Source organism: Dryobates pubescens, chromosome 3, assembly GCF_014839835.1.
Source record: "Dryobates pubescens isolate bDryPub1 chromosome 3, bDryPub1.pri, whole genome shotgun sequence".
Lineage (NCBI taxonomy): Eukaryota > Metazoa > Chordata > Aves > Piciformes > Picidae > Dryobates > Dryobates pubescens.
In genome coordinates, this window is record NC_071614.1 from 49489382 (window position 1) to 49506156 (window position 16775).

Here is a 16775-nt window from a genome sequence, read left to right on the forward strand (position 1 = left end):
GACTCCCACCCTCCCACAGAGCTGACCAGGACTTCTCCACTACCAAGGCCAGGGAAGCATCACCCTCTCCAGCCCTTCCACACCAGCCTCCCTGCTGCCAGACCCCTGTCTGGCACACTGACCCCACACCTTCAGCAGACAAAACCCCAGGTGCCTGCAGCCCACCCCAACAGCCACCTTCGGTCTGCCCATTGCAAAACCCCAGCCATGAAACCAAAGCCTCCCAACAGCCTCCTTCAGCGCCTGGCCACCCCTACAGGGGAGCTCCTTCCCTTTCCCAGCCCACCCACAGACATGGGGCAGGGGGTTCAGAACCACTCCCCTTGCAGCAGCCTTCCAGACACTGCAGCCAGACAGCCCCCTCCTCACAATACCTCTTGGGTGGTGTCCCTCAGATCCTCAGGGCCCCCCCAGTTTCTCCAGGTGCCTCCCCGGATGCAGTGCTCCACGCTGGCTCCAGTGATGCCAAAGCACCAGGAGATGCAGCCCAGGGCACAGCAAGTCCATCCTCCTGTTGATGGAAGCTGCTGCTGGGGCAGGGTGGTGCTGGCAAAGCAGGATGTGATCCCCCAGGAGCACAAGATGTGTTTCAGGGAGGCCTCTCCAACCACCCTGGAGACGTCTGCAGGGCCAGCAGTGAGGGCAAGTCCTCAGGAGCACCTCTGGTGCGAGTGATGCACCCCCCAGGATGGTCTCCTGGCTCTGCCCAGAGCCATCCCTCCTCACAAGTGCTTCCAACCTCCCCCAGTTCAGTGCTGCCTGCTGAACCTCAACCAACACTTTCAACTGCAAGGACCAAAGCCACAGGGTGCCCCCCGGCAGCCCCCACCCAACATTCTCCCCTTGCTGCCACACTGGAGTGGAGCCTGGGGCGGGGGGGCACAGCCACCCTGCACCAGCCAGAAGGCAAAAGCTTCACCCAAGCTTCTCTTCCCTCCTTTCCCTCTGAGGACACCAACCCAGAGGCAAGGCCCTGAGCAGGGCTGAAGTGCTGCTGCCAGCTGCCCTCCCAGGCACAGGGGCACGAGGCCTGCAGACAGGGTTTGTCCCAGGCTCCTCCATGCTGCCCGCCTGGGCATCTTCAGGAGGAGCCTGCAGTGCCAGGGCTGCCCTGCAGCTCTGTGCCCTCCTTGCCCAGTGCCCAGCACTGCCTTCTCTGCTGCTCCACAACCTGGAGACCTCTCCCCAGCTGCTCAGAAATGGTCACCCAAAAGCAGCTGAACAGAACCAAAGCCAAGCTCCAGCTCCCCTACAACCACGAGAGCCTGGCAGGTGCCATGGAGGTGCCATCTCACCCTGCCATGGGGTCACCAGCCACCCCTGCAGATGTCCCCTGCTCCAAGCACTACTGGTGCTGACCAAAGAGCTTTTCCTGGAGGCCAAGCCCACCACAGGTGTGTCCCCCACACCTGGAAGGGTGCTGGAAGCAGCCCTCCCCAAGGCCCAGAGAACCTGGCACACAGACAAAGCAAGAGAGGAAAACTCTTCAGTGAGTGCTGCCCAAGAGGCTCTGCTCTTTGTCCTGGCACCTGCCCTCCCTGCAGCTGCTGTCTGCAGCAGTCCTCTGCTCATGCTTAGGAAGACCCAAGGCTGCCCTGCTGCTCTCAAGGCCCTGGGGCAGGCATCATGGGAGTCACTCCTGGCAGCAGTAGCAGCACTGAAACAAATCCTTTTAGCTCCACCAGCTTTTTAGGAAGACAACCTAAGCCCCTCCCTTACACCAGCTCTGCAGGCTGCCAGCCCCAGGGGCAGGAGCTGAGCCTGGGCACTGGCAGAGCAGGGAGCAGCTCGGAGGCTCTCCTGATCTCTCTGCTGCACGGCTGGCACCAAACCGCCAGCTTCTCCGTTCAGCAGCCCCTGTGGAACACTGCAGGATCCTCTGGCCATGCCTGCACAGCCCACAGAACAGCACTGCCCAGCCCTTGGCCAGGCTCTGCCATCCCAACAGACTTTTTGGGGCTAAAAAGGCTAAATTCTGATCCTGTCAGAAAGCCTCAGGTCCAGCCACAGGGAGCAGAGGGCAAGCGGCCGCCCACGGTGCTGTCCATGGAGCGGCTCAGCCCAGGGCCAATTAGCAGCCAGGGGTAATTGAGTTAGCAGCAGCAGCTCAGGGCAGAACTGGAATTCCTGAGCAGAATCAGAGGAAGAGGAGTCAGTGAGTTCTGCAGGCAGGGCAGGAAGAGCAGCCAGCTGCTGCCTTCGGGGCTGCCAGCAAACAGCCTGAGGAGGAGCCTGCTCCAGACTCGTCTGCTCCAGGTCCTCCGTACAGGCAGAGCTCCACTGCTGGGCTGGAGGGACCAAGGTGACAGCTGGGCTGTGTCAGACCATGCCTTGACCTACCTGGCAGGGATGAAACTCCAGTGGTCACCTCCCCCACAGGCACTGCAGCTCTGCCACATCCTGCAGCACCCTCAGGCCTGCTCAGCTTGCTCCAGAGCCCCTGCAGACTCCTTTGCTCTTCTGTTCAGGAGGGGGCTGGACCTCCCCCCCCACCTTGAGTCAGGTGGGAGACATTCATCTGATTTCCTTCCATGTGGTGAAGAAACCTCAGGTGCTGCGAGCACCTCTCCTCCTTTGATGGCCACCATGGCAGCCACCCTGTCCCAGCCCCCACAGGTTTCCCTCTGGTGATGCCACACTTGGCCAATGCCACCCAGCAACCACAGCCTGCCACAGCTCCAAGGCCTCCACAACGGCACAAGGACCAATCCCTGCTGTGGGAGTGCCCTGCCCGTGGTGAGGACCTGCCTGCAAACACCCTGAGCAGCACTGCAGACAGCCCCCAGCTCCACGGGAAGCCTCTGCCCCCCCGTGCTGGCCAGTTCCCCAACCAGACTCTGCTGGGGGGCAGACCGTGGGGGAGGCTCTCATTGTCCTCTTCACCTTGCAGCCCAAAGTGCCTCAGCAGCAGCCCATGGACAGCCAGCGAAGGAACTGGCCCTGCCCTCACCTGCTGTGCAGCTGGGCTGGACTCAGATGCACAGAATGGATTGGGTGGGAAGGGACCCCAAATACCATCCAGTCCCAACCCCCTGCCTGGGCAGGGACACCTCCCACTGGAGCAGGCTGCTCACGACCCCATCCAGCATGGTTCCCGCTGCTGGCACCTCACCATTGGCTGCTGCACTTCTGCACATGCAGCTTGGGGGTGCAGCCAGACTGCACATGCAGCTGTGCCTGTGCTGGCTGACAACCGCCCTGGAGCACCTCCACCTCCCCAGGTTTGCTTTCTGTAAGGCTCCTACATCCCAGGAGAGGAGTCTCTCACTCTGCCCACCCAAGGGTGTCTCTGCCCATGTCCAACCTGCCCATCTCCTGGGGATGGCTTGCCCTGCTTGGCATGACTCAGGGAGCCCAGATGCCACCACAGCCCAGCACTGCCTGGTTCCTGGGCAGGTTCTCCAGCCCATGCAGCTCTTCTGGCAGTGGGGACTGGGGCCAGGCAGCTGCAGAGCACAAGGGAAGCATCAAGCACCAACAGCATCAGGAAACGCAGCAGGGAGGGGCTCCCAACGTGCCTCAGAGGCTGTTTGCTTCTCTGGAGAGCCTCCTGCCTGCACCTACTGGCTGAGCCCAAACAGGCTCCCAGGCTACTCTGCCTCCTCATGCAGCACTTCAGGCATCCAGCTCCTGCCAGCTCTCTGCCTGCAGGCTTTCTGTCTCTGCTCTTTATTTGGACAGCTTTCCAATACAATTTCCTGCAAGCTGCAGCCTGTTGCAGCACCAGCAGCAGCTACACCTCAGCTACACCTGCTCACCAAGCTGCCCTGGCACTGCTTCAGCCAGGGGAAACGCAAGGCCAGGTCCACCTCAGCAGGCAGCACAAGGAACAGTGAGTTCTGTGCCATTAAAAACCAACAGACCCCGGGGGCTGGGGCTGCTGGCTAGGGGGGGCAGGGCAGGCTGGGGGGGGCAGGGCTGGGGCTGCAAGCTCTGCCCCCACAGCAGGTTGCTCTCCCTTGGCACCCAGTCCATCAGGTAAGTCAACAAGGGCTCAGGACAAGATGTTTACCTAGGTGCTGGAGTGTAAACTCCTCAGGGGCGGGAGGACTATGAGCTGTGCTGCCACCCGAGCAGCAGCGTCACCACCATGCCTCTGCTATGACACAGAGCCACAGAGGAGGCACCAAAAGGGCAGCTCTGCCCCTCTGCTCTGACCGTGGGCTCCACAAGAGCCTGGGTGCTGCCCACACACCTGCCCTGCGCGGCTGCCTCTGCGGCTCTCTCCGTGGCACAAAGGCACTGGGAGGCCAAGCCGAGCAGCCCACGCCCCAGTGAGGTCAGGTCTGCAGCCCTCCCTGACCACCAGACCACGTCCCACGTTGCCACAGCTGCTCCTCTTCTGAGCACCTCCAGGGAGGGAGGTGGACACCTGCACTCCACCCCTCGCCGAATCGCAGCCTCGCCCTGCCTGGCGGCTTGGGGTTGGGGTCTTCCCCCAAAAGACAACTGCTCAATGCCCCACGCTGCCCAGCCTGCCTGGCACAGCAGGGCACAGGCAGCTGGGGACAGAACCCTGCCCGTTATTCCCTTCATTTCTCCGTGGAAAGCTTTTCCCCAGGACAGTTCCCTGGGCTGCCACCGCACGCTCCCTGCCCAGGAAGTTTCCCTCTGCCCCCTTGCAGCTCCTCTCCCAGCTGCACGTCCCCGCTCCACAGGATGCTCCAAGCTAAACATCTCGTCTGTGCGACACAATGAAGGTTTGGGAGGGCTGGAGCGAGCAGGGGAGGTCATGGGAAGGGGGCTCTGCTAAAATAAGATCTGCCAGGACCCAGGCAGCAGAGGGTCAGCTGCCTCTCCTCCAAGGAGGCTCCGGAGCCCGGCGCAGGAGCTGGAAGAGTTCAGAACCTCTCCAGGGGCTGAGTTCAATCAACCCCCAAACTAGAGAGGCAGGAGCTGTGGTGGCACAGCCGAGGTGCCTCACGCAGCCCCAACCCTCTCTGCACACGGAGGCTCTTCCTCACCACGCAGACTCAGACTGGGAGGGAGCTGACCACACACTGCTGCTCCTGGGCACTTCCCCTGGCCACAAACTCACTCGCTCGACTCTGCCGTGCCAGGGGAAAGCCACCCCGCGAGCAAAGCACACCCCAGAGGCACCGGTGCCCTGCCAGCCCCCAGGCAGCTGCAGGAGCAACACCAAGGGCAACATCTCCTGCAGGCATCCCCTGCAGTTTGGAGCTCAAGCGACAGAGCCCTCTGCGGCCAGTGGCTCCCCCCTGCTCTGCCAGGGCTGGGAGTGCCTCCCCCACGGGCAGCCCTCCCACAGCTCACCCTGGCACAGCCCCGGGGCGTGGAGCTGGGGGCTGTGATACACAGCTGAAGGAGCCCCTCCTCAGGAGCTGGCAGGCTGGGAGCCCCCTCCCCTCTGCACCCTGGAGGAGGCTGATTGGTGACCACCTTGAAGTCAAACTTGAGGATCTGTCACCACTGCTATGCCAGGGAGGGACCTCTCCTCCCACCCCTGACTGACACTGAGGAATGGGTTTCAATGGAGGCTGACAACAGAGCCTGGCACCTGCATGGCTTGCCGTGGGCATCAGGGTGAGCTGGGGGTGGAGGACACAAGCGATGGCAAATGGGTACCCTGCAAACCCCACACCAGCCACAGCCTCCAGCCAGAGCTGCAGAACCTGGCACTGGGCTGTCACAGACACTGTCACAGAGCTGGCAGTGGTGGCCAGCCCTGAGGAGCTCAGCCTGAGGCTCTGCTGTGCCCCAGCACCCAGACATCTTCCCTGGGCCAGGGTCTGCCCGAGCAGTGGGCAGGAGCCAGCCAGTGTGCTGGCACAGAAAGCAGGGGGCAGGTATTTGAAAGCCACCAAGGGCTCATCTTTCTGCCTGATGACTGCACCAGGAGGCAGCTGCCTGCAGCCCCCTCAGCAGCCATCAATATTCCACAGCCAGCCTTGGCCTCTCGCATCTCTACAGCTCCAGAATATTAAAGTGTCCCCAAAATGTCCCTGCAATGCTTCCATGACTGAGCAATGTGGAGCACTCCTGCTGGAGACAAAATGTGCCCCCACCAAGCACAGCCAGCCAGCAAGCAAGGCACACCAGACCCCAGCACCTGCCACAGGCACCAGCACCTTGAAACAAAGCTTGGCACCAGGATGCAGCTGAGAACACCCCAGCACAAATGGCACCAGCCAGTGCCTGCCTCCCGGTCCCCAGAGGACACCACCTGAGCCAGCTGCCAAGGAAGAGGGTCCCTGAGTGTGTCCTGCACCGAGGCAGAGCTCTGGAGAGCAAGGGCCCTTTCCCCTCCAAACCATGGCTGCTGAGCCACCAGCACCAGCAGCAGCACTCAGAACTCCCTTGCGTTGGTGCTCCTGCTGCGTGGCAGCCTGGCACACCTAAGGGACAGGTCTGGCAAGCTGCAGCAGACACCTCAACAGCCTGCTGATGGTCCCTGGCAGGGCCATGCAAGACACTGGCAAGCAGCAGGAGATCCCAGAGGAGATGTCGTGGTCAGGGTGGCTGGGCAGCTCAGGTCTGGCCAAATCCAGGCGCTGGAAGCCGTTGTCAGAAGAGATCCTCTCCTGCCACAGGCACAGCAGCAGCTTCAGGTCTCCACTGGAGGATCCAGCAGCACCTTGGCAAGTGCTGGCAATGGGATTTCCCTCCTGCAAAGACTCCTCTCCTCCTTCCAGCTGGCAAGGAGACATTAGTGTAGTCACAGGCTCCCTCTTCTGCAGCCACCAGCCACTTTGGAGGGCTGCTCATGACCTCAACAGGGCAGGATGGGCTCTGTGCTCCTTGGCAAGGTGCTACCAGGGTCAGGAGGCTTCTCTTCCATGGCTGGACAAGCCAGGCTCCAGGGTTCAGGACATCCTCAGGGAGATGGGGGAGAAGGGCTAGGGAATGAACTAGAGATGCAGGTTGTCCTCCCTCACCATGTGCATCTCCTGGGAGAAATACTCCTGGGAGCAGAGCTTTGGAACAGCCTCAGTCAGAGTGCCCAAGCACAACACAAAGTTGTGGCTGCAGCCCAGAGTTTTTTCTCCTTGGCTCTCAGTCCACTGCCACAGCTCCAACCACCCTCAGCTGGAAGGAAATAAAATCTCCCCTTGAAAGAACCAACAAAAACTACTGATGGACCTTCTGACAAGCCTCAAAGAGGCCCTGCCCAAGCCAGGCAGAGCTGCTGCTCCTGAGACAAGCCTGGCGTGGGGTCCCAACAACCTGAGGTGGGGCCACAGCCACCCCTGAGAGTACAGCACCCAGTGGCCCCCAGCTGATGAACTGCCAGCAGCCAAGAGTCAGTGGCAATGCACAGGTCTCCCACAGCTGATCTCGGTGAGCTGGCTCCACCTAAGCCAAGGGGAATCGTTTGCCATGGGATCTGGGGGATCCTTACAGCAGGGCCAGGCTGGGCACACCACCCTCCTGGACCCTCCGGGCTGCACCGCACAGAGCCAAGAGAAGGGCTGGGCACAGGCTCCTTCCCACTCACAGGGCTCTGGCTTTCAGAGACTGGTCACAAGAAGGTGAAAGTCAAATACCTGCACCTCCAACCCCTCTCCTCAAGTGCCTCCTTCAGTTAGCCCTCAGCACAGCAGTGCTCACTGTCTGGAAAGGCTCTGGAGCAGAGCTGACAGGAGCTTAAGAGCCATAACCCAGCCCAGCAGCTAACCATGGAGAGCCCTCTGAGCTGAGCCCTCTCCCATTCAGCATCTCCAGCTCCCTGTACAGGAGCTGGAGGAGGACACCAGGGAGAGGAGAGGCAGTGCAGGACAGAAGGGTATCCAACGTTGAAGAAACTCAAACTGGAGGGACCAACAGAAGCCCTGGGCCTGTTCCAGGTGGTGCTTTGACACCTGCTGGGCAGGCATTCCTGAGCCCATCTCAAGCTGCTGCCTTCCCTTCAGCTCAGGTGAAGGACACCCAGGGGGTTCTACCCTGTTTAACAGATGTGGCTCCATGCCCTCCCCTGTGCCCTGCAGGGCAGGAGTGCTGTCCTCTGAGCACAGCTTTCACCTCTCCAGCCATGCTGTGGTTGTGCCCCTACCATGTCCTCCCCTGTGGGCCCCCAAACCCCTGCAAAGGAAGCCTGCTTTTCCCCAGGGCAGTGCTAAGACAGACCCAGCAGTGTCCCTGGACAAACTCCATCCACCTGCTGAATAAGCTTCCCTGAAGAGCCAGGGAAGGCTGTCCCTGTCACGAGCTGTGCCACTCGCCACTCTGCCACGGGCAGAGCATCCTGGACACGGTGCCCTGCAGTAAGGAGAAAAGGATCCTGACCAGCTCCTGCTGGCTGCCAGCAAGGAGCAGCATCCCCTCTGCACACCTCCAGCCTGGGCACAGCAGAGGTGGATGGAAGCTGGCAAGGAAAGCTTGCAGCAGGCTTGCAGCCCCGAGGCATTGCTTTGCCTCCCTCCTCCCACCACCACCCCCAGCTCTTCCAGAGTGATTCTGCAGGAGCCATGTGCCAACCCTCAGGCATGAGCACGATGTGCTTCCTCCCCCCATCCCGAGGCTGTGCCACCCATCACATGCCAGCCTTTGCAAGAACTTGCACGGATTTGGGGGTTGCCCACGGGAGCAGACACGGGGGCACACGGTGTGGAACGCTCCTGGCACCTCCACCGGTGGGAAGCACCTTCCCCAGGCTGGTGCCCTGCACAAACACCCGCCCCGTGCCACCCTGACCAGTCTGGCAGCTAACTCGCTACAATAACCTCTTTGTCCCAGAGGGAAACAACCCGATGGCTAAAGCAGCTGCCCGAGCCGTGCCAGGGCTGCCGGCAGGCACCGCTGGAGCCCGGCGCAGGGCCCCGGCATGGCGGCAGGGCCCCGGGCACGGCACCTCGGCCCCGGGCACGGCGGCTCTCCAGCCACTCCCGGACACCCACCAACGCCTTCCCCCCTGCAAGCCTCCAGGTCTCCCTGTCGCCCACATCCAAAGCTGGGGACACCACCAGCTCCCCTCTCGGGACACAGGAAGCCTGCAGCAAGAGCACCACCAGCAAGCAGCCTTTCCCCTGCCGTTAAAGAGGCATTGCTCCAGCTGCAGCCCTTCCCGTACAGCCTGAGCCCCCTCGTCGAGAGCCAGGAGGACACAAGGTGAAAACCCTTGCAGAAGTCACCAGAAGAGCTGGCAGGAGAGCTCCAAGGCTGGTGTGTGACCTGTGTGTAACTGCAGCCACCTCTCAGTGTCGCTCCTGGGCTTGTTATTCCCGGCCAGACCCCACAGCGATGGTGCCACCTGATCCAGTCAGCTCCACCACAGAGTGCCAGGGAAGAGGGAAGCAGCCCAGGCTGTGGCTGGCATCTCCTGCATGCCAGGCTGCCAGCATGGGTTTCCACAGTATCTGAACCAACACAGATCACCATGGAGAATCCCTTACACCACTTGCTGCTCGCTTTGCCTTTAAAGAGACACATGCCCACAGGACATGGGATGCTGAAGCAAAGTGCTGCTGCCAGCTCACCCACCCTGGTTGCCAGGGGTACCTCCAAAGCTGCACTGTGCGTTACAAGCAGCATTCCTTAACAGCAACAAAGGCACACTGCATGCATGGCAACCCACAACGCTCCTTAGATGACGAGATAGATCTTCTCCCCCCAGCTCCTGTCTTCCAATTGCAGTGCAATCAATGCAGGACTCATCCCAGGGGTCTTCCACTCACTAATCAGCTGAGCTTCCAGACAGGTCACGCTCCCGGGAGGCTCAGCTGAAGGATGTTCCTCCCTGCCCATGGCCAGGCTCAGGGAGGAGAGGAGCTCCTTCACGGAGCATTCGTCCCCATTGCTTAAGGGCTCACAATTACTTTGCCACCAGAGCGTGACAAGAGGCAGGAGACCTCCATCTGGGGGAGGCACACAATGCAGCAATCAATGGGTTAATTAGCAGGTTAGCAAAACACCAGCGACCCGTGAAAGCTTTCACACAGCAAAGGGCTGCTGAAGTGCAGATAATGGTTTGTGTTTGTTGCCCTCCCGGGATTACAGAGGATTGCTGCAACCACGGGAACCTCGGGCATCGATTTTAAACATTTTCTGCTTATTAAGGCTGAAACTCAACCATTTTGCAAGAGCAAAGCCCTCCACAGGCAGGATCCCGCACGGTGCAGATCGACACTCAGCAGCAGCTAAGGCAAATCTCTCTTTCTTAAATGGGACTTCAGTCCAAGCCGAGCTCCATGCAGCTGCTGAAGTCGGGCACAAACTATTCCCCGACACGGAAGCTGATCCCACACGATGGGAGGTGTCCCGGGGACGTGAGGAGAACGCATTTCAAAGAATTAAGCCTGGGTTTCCTCCGTGCCTCGGAGAACGCTGCGGTTGTTACTGATGGCACCCCGAGCCGTGCCCGAGGGCAAGCCCAGCAGCCCCCTCCCTGCCAGGGGACTGGGGACACCCTGCACACGCAGGCAGCGCAGCCCCCTTCCTCACAGCACCAAGAGCCGGGACCAAACCACCCAGCAGTGGAGAATTTGAACGCAGATTGCCCCCCTCGGCCCAGCAGCGCTCTTGGCTGCTCACACAGCACTCGGCACTGCACAGAGCATCGCCTAGCTCGGTGCAATCCCTGCAGCTCGCGTTGCTAATCACAGCCATCTCCAACCACCTCCAACCGACTCCAGCCACCCGCATGTGCCTGCTGCCTGCCTTTGCCTTTTTGCCTCCCCAGAGCCATAATCCAAGTTGAACGTTGCTTAGGCTACGGGGGAAATCTCTGCCATCAGCTTCCAAAGACCAGCCCAGGTTATCGCCATGCCCACGGCTCGGGTGGCAGAGAAGGCAGCAGGGTGCCGGCTACGATGCGGCGAGCCGAGCAGTGCCCGCGCCGACCTATGCCCGCTGCCTGCCAGGGTCTGCCCGAGCCTAGACGAGTTCAGCATCCGGATGGCAGAGCACCCCCCGCCGCCGCTGGCAGCGCTCCGCTCGCCGCCGCAGTCCTGGGCGGGCTGCTCCGTGCCAACAAAAGCCCCGTCCGTGCCAGCGCGCCGGTTGCTCGGCAGGGCTGCTGCCAGCCTTGCGACGGCCACACGCTTCTCCCCCGCCCGGTTTCCTGCACTTCCACCTCCACACTGAGAGATCCAAACCCGAAGGCAAAAGCCACAGAGCAGCGGAAAATCGGCGTGAGGAAGCAGCAGCAGCACACGCTCCGCTGGCTGGGCAGCACCTCCCTGCCCAGCCTAAGCGGGGGGAGATGCAGCTTTGCCATCTGCCTTTGCCCAGCCTTGCCACGCTGGGTGCAATCACACACAGCAGCTTAAGGATCCTCTTGCCTGAGTCCAAGCAGCTGGGCAGAGCTGGGACAGCTGCAGCAAGGTGGATACTTGGCCCCAGAGCTGGCAGGGCCCACGCGGGGGCTGCGATCTCCAACCCAGCGATGCCAGCAGGACCCCGGAGCAAGGCAGTGGTACCGTGCCAGGAGGCTGCTGGCACAGCCCCTGCTTAGCTGCAGTTTCACCTCAGGGGAGCTGTTGAACCCCAGGCCATGACAGATGGCTCCTGCTGCTTCCCCCACAGAAAGTCATCTCCCCACCAGCCCCTCGCCTGTGGCTGGCACTGCTGGGCAGTGCTCCTGCAGGTGTTCCCCTGAAGGAGCTCAGGGGCTTGTCCCAAAGGTATCAATCACCCAGCTGCAAAGAGGAGACAGAGTCCGGCTGAGCACCAGCTGCTCTCCTCAGCCACCCTCCCGCTCCAGAGGATGCATCCTGACCTCTTCCCAAACCCAGCACAAACTTATCCACATGGAACCCGGCTCGCAAACGCCCTCGCCTTGCCGTATTCCCTAGCTCTTGCCACCCCGGGTATTCCGGCAGCTGCTGCAGCCGGTACCCCCCGCTCCCGCCGCTGCCCGAGCAGCTCGATGCAGACCACAGCTGGCAGCTGTCACCACCTCCTGCAGCCGACTGTCCCCGCAGGGCCAGGGGACACCGCGGCACCTCAAAACCCCCGCAGGCTAGGGGCAAACGCCGGCGTCTCCTGGAGGTGGCACGCAGGGAGCGCGGGTCCCGGGGAGCCGGCTCCAGGCAGCGCCCATGCGGCGGGAGCTGGACCGGGGGCACCGTCAGCCGCCGACGGGCGGGAGCGCGGATCCCCCACCCTGGGCCGGGCTCCTCCCGGGGGGGCTGCATATGTCCGGGCACAGGTACGGACACAGCCGTAGGAGCGGTGCGGGCAGCACTCGCGGTTCCGCTCCGGGGCAGGGCCACCGCCGCTGTCCCTACTCGGGGCTCCCGGCGGCTCCACGTCCCCACGGGCCAAGGGCGCTGCTGCCCCGCCTGCTCCGCGCCCCGCGGACTCCATCGAGAGCTCCGCACTGTCATCCGCCGAGATCTTCCCACCCCTGGCTCCCAAACGGCCCTCTCCGAAGGGGGGGAAAGCCTCCCCGCCGCCCGCTGGCCCCGCTCTTCCGCAGCCCCTGCGGCGGAGGGCGCAGCACGGCCGCCGAAGTTCCCGCGGGCGGCGGCGGGGCGGCCCTGGTCCTTACCCGCCTGGCGAAGCGAGGTCCGGCGGCGGCCTGGGAGCGGCGGCGGCTGCGCGAGGGCTTCCCGGGGGCTTCACGGCAGCTTCACGGCGGCTTCCCGGCAGCTCGGAGCCCGCGGTGGCGGCGGGGCGAGCCGCACGCCTGCAGAGCGGCGGCGAGCGGGGCGGGGGAGAGGAAATGGGCGGGAGGCGCACGGAGGGAGGAGGGGAGGACGGAGCCGCCGCCGGGGACCGGGGGCAGCGGGGGCCACGACTCCACTTCCCCGGCGGGGCGCGGGCGGGCCGGGGGCGGAGCGCAGCGCGCAGCCGCTCCGCGTTGTGCGCAGCCCTGGGCCCCGCGCCGGAGCCGCCCTGCCGCCTCCGCTCCCGCCCCGCCGGGGCACTTGGTACGGCCCTGCCCGCCCCCTGCGCTGCCGCCGGGCAGGAAGTGCGGGGCCGGGGGGCAGCGCGGGGAGGCAGCTCCGGGGCTGCTCGGCCGCGCCCGCTCCCGCCGCCGCCCGCATGGGCGCGGGGCGGGGAAAAAGTTTGGGGGTTTCGGGGCATTTCCTTCCCCTTTTTTTGATACCAAAGTAACCGAGGAAGGATGGAGCGGGACTCCCGCGGCAGGGACGCCTCCGGGCCCTGCGCGCATGGCCAGCGCGGCGGGGACGGTGGCACCGCAGCCTGGCAGCGCACTGCCCCTGGCGAGTACAGGGGCGCGGACGTGTCCCTCTGCCACCCGGAGTGCCCCGCTCCGTGCCAGCAGTGCCCTCACCGAGGCTGGCCGCGGTGCGAGTGGGCTTGGCGCGGGTGAATGCGGTGCCGTCGCCCGGGCCTGTGGGTGGCTGCGGCCCCCGCCGGCTGCGGCCCCGGGCTGGCGGTGCGGTGCCAGGCAGGGACTGGCACTGCCTGCCCGCGGCCCCATCACAAAATGGAGGGATTTAGGGATTGATGCTAATCTGCTTCCCGAGGGGGCAGCTGGGACAGCAGCTCAGAATCGCGTCCTGCAGCAGCACAGAGAGGGGAAGCTTCCCCTTGGGGTTTTCTGTTCTGCCAGGTCCTGCCTGCCACATTTTCAGGTCAAAACCGGAGAATTCCCTGTAGCTGCCACCGTGCCTTATCTCGCTGCTTTCACCCTGCCTCCTCTTGCAGGAGGCTGAGGACGTTCAGCGCAGTCTCCAGATAAGAGCTGAATGGACCTGAAATCAAGGCCACAACAGCATAAAAAGATTCTTAAAAGCTTTTAGCGACCAACCCTGGGAGGTGAGGGGGGGCGGGAACGAACGAACCCCCACCCCCCATCCCCACCGCAGCAGCTTTTCACAGCTTATCTCCGCACCAAGCCAACAGATTTCTGTAAGGAAAGCAACAGCAAACACCCCCACCACAAAAGCAGCCAACCAAGCCCCAAACCTTTCGTGTGTGCTGCAGAGCCTGAACGCATTGAACCTGCACACAGTGATGCGAGGAGATTAAAATGTTCCTCAGCAACCACCGCTGTCCCCAAGGCCACTCAGAAATGGCTCAACCTGAAAAAAGAGAGCAATAAAAACATCAGCCCAGGGCAAGGGACCAGCCTGGAAGCTGAGGGACCTGAGCAGTTACACTGCAAGCAGCTCCACCAGGAACACGTGAGGGAAACCTCTCTGTGCCACCGCTGCTGCCAGCCTCCTGTGCTGCAGGCTGGGCTCTAGCAGGAGATGATGGCAGGGCAGCAACTCCCTTGATGCCCACACAAACCCTCCCTGCACAGTATTGTCCAGGCATGGGTGGTCATGGGGCTGTGGCTTCACTGTGCCTCTCTGGCTGCCCTGCCAGATGGCATCACTAGGAATAGGTGGCAAAGGAGCAGGTACCTGCTTGAGGCCTCCTGGCAGAGTCAGTCTGTGGCACTCAGTGCCACTCTCATGCGTGACACGGCTGTGGCACTTGGTCTTGCTTCCATTTTTAACATGGCTGCCACCCAGCTGCTCATGCTGGGAGACTTGGGGGCACCTTCTGGGCAGTGGGAACTTGCTGCAGAAGCAGCCCTGCTGCCCCCTCCTTGAGCACCCTGCTGCCCCATGGATCAGCTCACAAGGCACTACATAAATGCTGAAAGGAGTTCTGGATTCAGCAGGGCCCCACACAAGAGGGACCAAATGGGACCCTGGCATCAGTCCTACCCATGCTGCACCCTCCCAGCTGGGACCAGGTGCAGGATGGTGCAGGCCAGACAAAGCAGCACAGCCAAGCCTGCAGGCAGCTTCGAGTCCTGATGCTTGGTGAGCAGCAATTCCTGAGCTACAGAAAGCCTTGGGAAGCAAGAAAGGGTGACACTGGAAAGTCACCAGCTGCTCACCAACAGCCTGAGATGAAAAGAAGCTGCAGGTCCATCCCTGCAGTGAGTTTGTGAGGGCTGCTGCTCCTGCCCTGCAACCTTCCAGCTCTGCTCTCTGGAGAGTGCCACATGGAGACAGCCAACCCTGCACCTGCTAGGTCAGAGCCACACCGAGGCAGCTGCTTTCCCAGGGCATCCCTGAGCATCCTGCTGCAGGAGCTGCATGGCCTGGGAAATGCTGTGGGCAGGGGCAGGTGGATGGTCAGAGAGCTTAGCTCCACCACAACGCTTACTGTGGCCTCTGCTTGTGCCTTCATCTGCAGCCTGCCTGCTGTGCCAGCAAGCCAGGCAGATGTGACAGAGACAGTGGCACCAGGACATCTGGACACCAGCCCCTGTGTGGGGCTGCTCTTATTCCTCTTAGCAGGGCATGGTCTCATGTGCCCCCCTGCCAAGGAAGAGGAATAGTGAGAGCTGTGATGATTGGCACTGAGCCTGAGAAGAGCAGATGTGAGCCTGCACAGCTGGACAAAAGGCAAAACCACTCTCTGGTACCTGCCTTTGTATGGAGGCTGCCGCAGGGGTACCCCAGTGCCCTTAGGAGGACTTGGCACCAGAGCAGCCAGGCCACCAGGCACATTGCCACCTGTTAGAGCACTTGGGGTCCTTCCAGAGCCAGGGAGAGAGGGCTGGAAGCAGCACAAAGGAGACCTGGCTGCCTGCTTTCCCTCGCCAGGAATAGAATGGCTGAGGGAGGAGAGACTAAAGGCAAGGAGAGGAGTCTGACAGATGAGATGCATCAACTGCAGCAGCACATTGCCAGGGGTTTGCTGCTGCCTGCTCACCTGCAAGAGACTTGGCTTTGCCTGCCAGGCTGCAGTGCTGTGCCAGCCACTGAACTCAGGTGGTTTAGATTTAATATGGAAGCTTCTTGGGCAAGAAGGGGAAACCCTTGCAGACAGGGAAAACCAGAAGCCTCCAGGGCACCCTGGGGCTTACCACAGCGTTTGCTGGGACTGAGCATCAAAGAGTGTGGGGCAGGAAGTGTCAACAAACGCTGTGAAAACCCTGGCAGGTCCTCGGCAGCGCAGCCTGCACTCCTGAGCTGCTCCTAGCAGAGCTCAGCCCTCCCTGGGTTCTGTCCTTGCTCTGAGCTGCTCCTACCAGAGCTCAGCCTTCCCTGGCTCTGTCCTTGATCTGAGTTGCTCCTAAAGGAGCTCAGCCTTCCCTGGGCTCTGTCCTTGATCTGAGCTGATCCTACCAGAGCTCAGCCTTCCCTGGGCTCTGTTCTTGATCTGAGCTGCTCCTACCAGAGCTCAGCCTTCCCTGGGCTCTGTCCTTGATCTGAGTTGCTCCTAAAGGAGCTCAGCCTTCCCTGGGCTCTGTCCTTGCTCTGAGCTGCTCCTACCAGAGCTCAGCCTTCCCTGGGCTCTGTCCTTGATCTGAGTTGCTCCTAAAGGAGCTCAGCCTTCCCTGGGCTCTGTCCTTGATCTGAGCTGATCCTACCAGAGCTCAGCCTTCCCTGGGCTCTGTTCTTGATCTGAGCTGCTCCTACCAGAGCTCAGCCTTCCCTGGGCTCTGTCCTTGATCTGAGCTGCTCCTAAAGGAGCTCAGCCTTCCCTGGGCTCTGTCCTTGATCTGAGCTGCTCCTAAAGGAGCTCAGCCTTCCCTGGGCTCTGTCCTTGATCTGAGCTGCTCCTAAAGGAGCTCAGCCTTCCCTGGGCTCTGTTCTTGATCTGAGCTGCTCCTACCAGAGCTCAGCCTTCCCTGGGCTCTGTCCTTGATCTGAGCTGCTCCTAAAGCAGCTCAGCCCTCCCTGGGCTCTATGCACCAGGACAGCCACTGCCAGCACACAGCAGCAGGGCTTTGGGTGGCCACCTGTGGTCCCAGGGCACACAGAGAGCCTCAGCACCTTTGATCTTGATGTTCCCAGCTGGGCCTCTAACCCACACCAGGAGCTGGCTGATCTTTAAGGTCCCTTCCAGCCCCAGCAGCCCTTAGCTCTATTCCATCAGTAAGACATGCAGTTAGT

The 16775-nt window shown here is 61.9% G+C and overlaps 1 protein-coding gene across 2 annotated transcripts in view; it reads right to left on the reverse strand.

Annotated features, from left to right (window-relative positions):
- HPCAL1 (hippocalcin like 1) overlaps nucleotides 1-12730 on the reverse strand; it is a 47314-nt gene extending 34584 nt beyond the window's left edge. The window contains exon 1 of one of the 2 annotated variants that reach the window (XM_054180124.1): nucleotides 12449-12730. The gene's annotated coding sequence lies outside the window, so the exon portion shown is untranslated. The remainder of the gene's footprint in view (nucleotides 1-12448) is intronic. The other variant, XM_054180123.1, reaches the window with a different exon arrangement.
- Nucleotides 12731-16775: the final 4045 nt, after the last annotated feature.